This window comes from Primulina huaijiensis, chromosome 4 (genome assembly GCF_012295235.1).
Source record: "Primulina huaijiensis isolate GDHJ02 chromosome 4, ASM1229523v2, whole genome shotgun sequence".
NCBI lineage: Eukaryota > Viridiplantae > Streptophyta > Magnoliopsida > Lamiales > Gesneriaceae > Primulina > Primulina huaijiensis.
This window is the reverse complement of record NC_133309.1, coordinates 2,335,632-2,343,931: the sequence shown is the minus strand read 5'-3', so window position 1 is coordinate 2,343,931 and position 8,300 is coordinate 2,335,632.

Genomic DNA, 8,300 nt, shown 5'->3' with positions numbered 1-8,300 from the left:
AACTCTCAAAGACGAAGCATTGCTGTTTTACTGTGTTTTTGTGACGTGTTGGAGACATTTGAAGACAACACTCATACAAAGTGTTAATTGTAGAATTGTCTTGTTGCTCCGAATTTTGGCTATACTGATTTGCATTCTTGTGTTTTGGTTATTTTTGTTATTGATATTTTAGGATGCGATTTACTTCATTGACTTGTTAAGGAAGATAGTTTTTCATTTCTTCAATAGTATTGATTTTGTAAACTCGATTTCTTTTCTAGTAATTATTTTGTCCTGAGACATCACACAAGTGTGTTCACTTGTGCATAAATATCTCTGTGTTATTTTAATTATCTGTGTGTTATATTATTGTAAGGCCCTTAAATCTTAATCCTTATAAAAATACAATTTGATTAGAGTTAATTAATCACAGCAGAAAACGAGTAAAAATTTTCTTTACAATGAGCCCAAAATGTGTCAACTATAATTATAATACTAAAAATATATATAATAAAGTCTAGTCTAAATACATCACATCATAAAATAAACCACACATGATTGAAGTCAATTACATACAAACAACTCATATCCCCGGGACATGTCTCGGTATATAGATACATATATACATTGGGATAGACCACTCAACGTCAACTCAGATATGGCTTCCTCCAGAAGTACGCTCTCCAATCTCCTGATAACCTAGAGTATCTGCCATTGTGTACACACAAAGACAACAACAGCCCCTCTTGGGGGTGAGCAAATGCTCCATATAGAACAATCATAATAAATGCAACATGTATCTACACAATAATATATGATATGCAATGCATGCATGTCGTGGAGATATCAGGTCAAATGCCATCCACTGAGCATGTATCAGAATCAATCTTATAGATATCAAATCAATGCTCGAGCTGGCACACCCGCCTCAGTCAAGTATAAGGGAATATCCGTATGATAGCGTCGAAAAAGCACAATCAAATCTCAAATCTCAACCAATCAATCATAGGAGCCACGAATGACAATGTTTTCTTGGGCCACATAATGCCAAACATAGTATCGTGATCATAACCCTAGGATCAAAATCCAATAATATAAAGGTATCCAAGGATCATAACTCAACGTGCATGTCATGTATCGATGTATGTATAAAATGATGTGTGTTAACAAAATATTTATTTTGTACATCGATATATCAATCATGAATGACATGTATGCAACATTAACTCAACAAATAAGGCATATAGGCATATTTTTATTCAAATCAATCAATCACATATCATATGACATAAATGCATGTCGTATGTTATTCGGTCGCAACATACCTCAATTCTTCGTCCCCAGTTTACTGTAGCTTTATCCGATATTAGGATTTCAATACAGAAAATCAATCTACATAATCAAAATATTCATTTCAATCAATGAATTTATTCAAATGCAACTTTAATAGCGTATTTGAATGTATCAATTCGTTCTACGCTATTCAGTTTAATATTTACATCATTAGGATAATTATATCGTATTATAAATCCTAATAACTCATTGTTATACAATCATTAATATACATCTAATTCATTTACAATCAAAATTTCAAATTCCAGAATTTTTTTGAAACTTTGAAAATTCATATAAATTTGAAATCATAGCATAATTCAATTCCGACTTTGAAAGTTAGCTTCTTGTCAGCTATTCTATCGCATATATTGATTTCGAATTCAAATATATGCTTTTACAACAATTCAATAAATAAAAGTGCTGAAACCCAAAGAAAATTACCTCAAAAGAACACTATCAACACGAGGATTCCAAATATATAATTTGTTTTGCGTTTTGACAAGGTTTCGAGGTAGATTCGAACCATATAACTTGATTTCGTAGTTTTTCTTTCTAAATTTATGAGGAAATGGAAACCATATGAGAAAATCCATTCTTATCAACCTTAAATCATGTGCAGCTAAGGCGGTGCGCGCAGGTGCACGCCTTCTTCTGTCCGAAACTAGTTGACAGAGCTTGGCGCGCAGGTGCACGCCTTCTTCTGTCCGAAACTATATTTTACACTTTGAACTAGAAAAGTCGTCAACATTGTAGATCTATGTCTTTGCTTTCATTTGCCGTTGACCGCACGCAATTTGGACATCGGACACGAAATTTATGCTCATTCTTCTAAAATGTGTCAGTGCAGGAACTTCAATGCACATGACACATTTCGGGATGATTTTTCCCCTATTTTCAAATATATTTGTACAAAACTCAGAACATAAAAATTTTAGTGCTGTGTATTAGCTTTCTAATTAAATTGGTTTCATTTCATTTGAAATAATACTGATCGAGCAAAACTTGCATTGTAAAATCCTTAGTAAAAATTAATAATATTCAAGCTCGAAATAATCGCAAGTGCATGATGTCAAGTAATAATTTAGTGTACGAGAGTACGAGTATCGTTCCTCTAGAGACTGTATTTCACAATTGTTATTCTCAGTTATTAAACCTTTAGCAACGATAATTCGGATGACTGTTTACTACTACGATGATTAAATAAAAGCTGAAAAAAATGATTCACAAATTAAATGATGAAATAAATAAGCTAAAATGATTGAGTAAAGATTCAATGAGAAATGAATTTGTTGAGAATCTCGGTTCACCTACCCCTCGCTAATTTACTTAATTTGTTCGACAATAATCTACGCTTTCGACAAGATTTCCTATCTAATTGAATACGCATTCTCGAGCTATGCCAAACTTATTCAACGCAGTGAAGTAATTAAATCTCTTTAATTATTTATCAAAGGTGAATTTCCTGTCATTTTATGAAATCCCCTAGCTTTCGACCTACTGAACTATGACTATCGACGTATATCCGACTTCATATTTTTATGTAAATTGTAAATCCACGGATTATGCTACTTGTTCCTATCACGTGCTATTCTCTCAAACTCACTCGCAATATGAAATCGTTAGTAAAGTTAGCTACGTACGCTTCAACAACGCAATGAAAATAATAACACAATCAAGAATAAATCAAAAGTCGATAGATGAATTAACTAAACTCGATTTCGGGATAGGATCCTCTTAAATCCCAAAAAATAATGAAAATTAGCTATTCGAATTCATGATCAAACTAAGAAAAACAACATTTAAAATAGAAAAATTAAACTAGAAATACTAGACATGACGAAAACGCGAAGAACATTGCCTAGAAATCTTGAAATCTTCAACTCCAAGCTTTCTCCAAGCCTTTTCTCTCTTCCCAACTTTGTGGCTGCTGAAAAGTGTCTGAATTTTTGTCCTCTAGGGTTTCTTTTGTGCAGCCACACACCTTCCAAGTTGAATACAAGCCAATAAGGAAATTTGCCTTGTTTACTCGCGCTGGGGCGGTCAAGAATTACCACCCTAGCGCGAGGTGTTCTGCCCGGACGTCCTGTTTTTGCTGTGCTCACGCTGGGGCGATCAAGAATTACGTCCCTAGCACGAGGTCTTTTGCCCAACTCCTTCCTTGGCTTCTGCATACGCTGAGGCGGTCAAGAATTACCGCCCTAGCGCCAAGTGGTCTGTCCTCAGCTTCACTACCGATTGAATTTTCTCCTTTTCCGTCGTTTTTCCTGCACATTCATACAACTCAGTGAGTAGTGATCATATGCAATAACTTAAGATGAAATGAACAAAATACAGACTTCATGCAACCAAAACAATGCAAACTAAGACTCAAACGATGCACTAAAATACGTAATCAAATACTCAAATAATTATGCTAGAAACCGTAACATGTGTCACTTCTCTATTACGGTTCAACATATTTTTCAAACACAAATCAATTACTAATATAATATTCCATTCTCACAACAAATTTTCTCACTTTCATGGTCGATTATATATTTCATACACTTAATAATATGACAAATTTCATTAATTATCGAGAATCAATAAATTATTTACGATAATACGATGCGAGGTCCTTACAATTATCCTGCTACGTGTTATCACAAAGTGTTACAAAATCCAAAACTAACACTTACATGATACACACAATCCTTACCATTATGTTAAACATAATACTTTCACTTGGTATTCGAGAAAACTTTAACGTTATTAACTCTGATTTTGGTTATTTTTGTTTAACAAGTAAAATTCAATGGATGTATCACTTGTCAACGTCGCACTATGATGTCATGTCTGTGATGGATATAATACACTATTTGTAAAGTCAAAATAAGATGTTGTATCAAGTCCATAGATGAAATAGCATGGCAACATGTTGCAAATGGTCGGACTCCGCCAAAAAGAATTGACAAAAATGATGACAATCTGATCAAACCATAAAATGATTGGACAACTGATGAAGTTTCAAAGGCATTGAATGTCATCTTCACATCAATTGATATAAACATGTTCAGCCTATGCAAACTCGTCAAAAAGAGAAAGTTGACTACTTGAAGATGATTTGACTAGCATGCATGAGTTCTGTATACTGTCAGGTAAGAAACTCCTGCTTTGTGTCACCCATTGAGCCAAAGAGCATTAATAATGCCTTAAAAGATGAATTTTGGGTAAATTCTATACACGAGGAACTTGAACAGTTTGTCCACAATGATGTGTGAGATTTAGTTCCAAGACTTGAAAATGTTAATGTAATTGAAACAAAATGGATTTTTAAGAAAAAAAATCTTATATGTTTTTAGAAATAAAACTCAGTTGGTTGTTCACCGACGATTTTCTTTAGGAATAAATCTAACAAGTAGACTAGGTCAAGTTATAATAAATGAATGATGAGTTCAAGTATCGCTCTCATTGCGGCTGATAATTAATTAATAATTTTTTTATCACTTAACATAAGCTTGACAAAATAAATAAAAATATGATATATGAATTATTAATATAAACTATTAAATAAAATAATTGTAATTAAAAATAACAGATTTAAAGATCAAAAAGGGATTCAAATTCAAATAAAGAATTAAGACACACAACGGTACCGAATTCTATTATGTGGACAATTGTTAAAATTCAATTAATTATTAATTTCTTGATAATCACGGTTAAATCTCCAATTTGTTTAATAGACAATTTCTCAAGTCAATAAACCTATTTAAATCTAGTAGTCCAATCATTTCTAATTGAATTTAATTAGATCTAAATACATTACATCTTTGTGGGATTTCAGTTTTCATCTAAAACCGTACACTAAAACCGAATACTATTTTTAGTCAGTTTAACCATGAGTTGATTGATGTATTTGTTGTTATATTTAACCAATCATCTTCCAATTCGTGATTAGTCAACATACATGTAAATATGTGATTAGACTGTTAACAAGAAATATTAAACCAACATCAATTAAAAATTAAAATCAAGAAAAATAATATATTGAAAATAAATCGTGGTCTTAGTGTAAAGAAATTTATTCCATAAAATCAAAATAGAGCAAGAACACGATGTTAGAATTCATAATAAAATCTAGGAAGGAATAAAAAAATCTCAGCGTAGTTGATATGATTCTCCCTTCGAAGTTGTGATCTTTCTGACTTTCAAACCCTAGCAGCTTTCTTGCATTGAGCATGTCTGATTGTTGCTTGTAATTGCATGTCATATTGGGATTAAAATTTATCAAATGGATGTGAATAATTTTTTGAATGACATTTGAATGATGAAGCTTATATGATTCAATCCAAAGGATTTGAGGATCCACATCATTTGGACCATGTTTAGAAGCAGAAGAAGACATTGTATAGACTGAAGGCTACACAAGCTTGTATGATAGGTTGAATGATTATCTACTTGAGATTGGATTCAAACGAGGTAAGGTTGATAAAATTCTTTTCATTCAAAGGTCGAAGCATGATACAAGTTTATGTGGAAGAACATAAAATCTAACATGCATGTGCATTTTTAAGACATTAGACATTATGCATTTTTCATTCATTTTGTCTTATGTGATGTTTATACAATGATGGCTAATTTACTGATGTAATTTCAATTTCTCAGTTCAATTTCAATCAACACACTCGGCCATGAGATGTCCTCAGTCTAAGTCACAAAGTAGTTGAGGTATGTACATGCACTCCGTGATCTTGTCCCATGTGAAAAGTGATTTGAAAAGATCGAGCAATTTTAAAAAATGGATTTAGTTTTGTATCAGAAGAAAAATAATGGAAAAAGCTACCTAAGAGAGTCCAAATAAAGACCATTATTTTAGTGTGAGAGCTACATCTTCTGAATAAAAAACAAAAATCATGACAGAAGAAAATAGAAAAAGCTACTTAGAGGAGTTCAATGAAAACTGTCCTTTTAGTGTGAGAACTATCACTTTTGGAAAAAAATAAAGTGTGGATGAGCTCTACATATACAGAAAAATCAATGTTCTTTTTGACATTGAAAGTGTTTTCAGGAGATGTTGCCATTATTAGTGAAAACACCTCATTATTGATCACATCACATGCACTTTATCATATTTCTATTGTGTTCCGTGATGTTTTTAAGCATAATTAGGTCATGCATATACATATGTTTGTGAATAATTTTTGCTCAGAAAGTTATAAGTTTACAACATGGAACATTAGGTGAAAATTCCTATTTGCTAAAAATCAAATATTTATAATTTCATATGGTTTAGTGGAGTTAAGCCGACATGGAGTTTAAATCTGAAAATTATTCTAAAATCAATTACGTTGGATTATTTCCTTAAGTGTGCCGATATTTTCATAAAATTTTAAAATTTCACCCATTAACTTTTTGTTATCATTGGTGAGTTCTGCGCAATCTGTTAGGAGATGAAGGGCTACTTTTGCACAAATTTTTGTTACAATTACCCTTGCCTATTAATTTTCAATGATCAATATTTTTCTTGCATTCTGACCAACTATATATGCAAATTCTCTTGATTATTCTCACTCTACAAATTCAACAATTTCATGAAAAAGTTTTGAATTCTACGATATTCGAAGTAAGATGGGTTACAAGGAAGTTGTTGCCCCCAGTGTGGCAACACCGGAATGAGAGACCCATACAACGTCCATGGAAATTGTTCCCGCACTGGAGATGCACACTCATCTTGAAACATCGAAATAGTGTGTTCACTTGTGCATATANATGTCATAGATTGTTACAACATCTGACATAACACTTATTTGATACATACCATCCTTACCGTTATGTTAAACATAATATTTTCAGCACTGTTGTGGAAAAAAGACTTAAGATGCCAAAACTTGGAAGATATAGGACTAAAGTTGAAATCTGTCGATGACTGAACTCGTAAAAAGACAAACACACATGATCAAAATTGTAAATTTCTAATTGGAATTTGTGTGGGAGTTGATTACAAAATTCTTAAAAGGAATTTGTGATTTCTTAAAAAAATTTAGTTTATGGTATAACAAATTTAATGTTTGATATGAATAAAAAATATGAAAGTATTTCACTACGAAGTGAATAATTCAAATGATTTTTTTTGGGTATAACTTTTATTTCGAGTATCTTATTCGAAACTACATGTAAAAAAACGAAAAAAAGTTAAAGATGATCAAAATCGGAGTTCAAAAACATATCTTCCACCTTTTATTGAAATTAAATAACTTAAAATGCATTGCCAAAATATGTATCAACACCTAAAGATTGACCTCCACAAAGTGGAAGTAAGGTGGCTAAAATATTGTCAATGGCTTTGCATGTAGATAGATGTTAGGTTAGGGATGGCCCCATTCTTGCACATTATGCAACCATTGAATAATTTAGATTTATTTGTTTGGTTTATTTATTAATTTTGAAAATATAAATTTATAAGCACATTTTTCACGATCGAATTACGAAAATTGATTTAAAAATCCATTACATCATCATGAGGATATCATTTTTTTTTATGACGATGAAATTCGAAACCGAAGAATATGATGTTCTTGAAATCACATGATACTACTTAGAGACAATACTCAATATGCATACATCAAATTGCTGTATGCCAATGATATTCCCATCAACTTTAAAATTATATACAATTTTGACTCACAACTTGTTTGTTTGAAGCTCATTCTCTTTTAAACATTATATTTATCAGTAGATAAATTATTTTGAATAAATTAATCCACTAATATGATATTTGTAATATTTTCAATACAATATATATAATACGTGGATTAAAAATGAAAAATTCTATAGGATTCACAACGGGGTTTTTTATTTTCAATAAATTTAACTCAATTTTAAAGAAAAATCCACTAGTAAAAATCTTTAAATTCATTTGGAATAAATAATCTACAAATTCTTTTTTTAAAAAATTTAATTTAAATAATTTAAATTTCTTTTATATTTTTTATTAATTGATTTTTTAG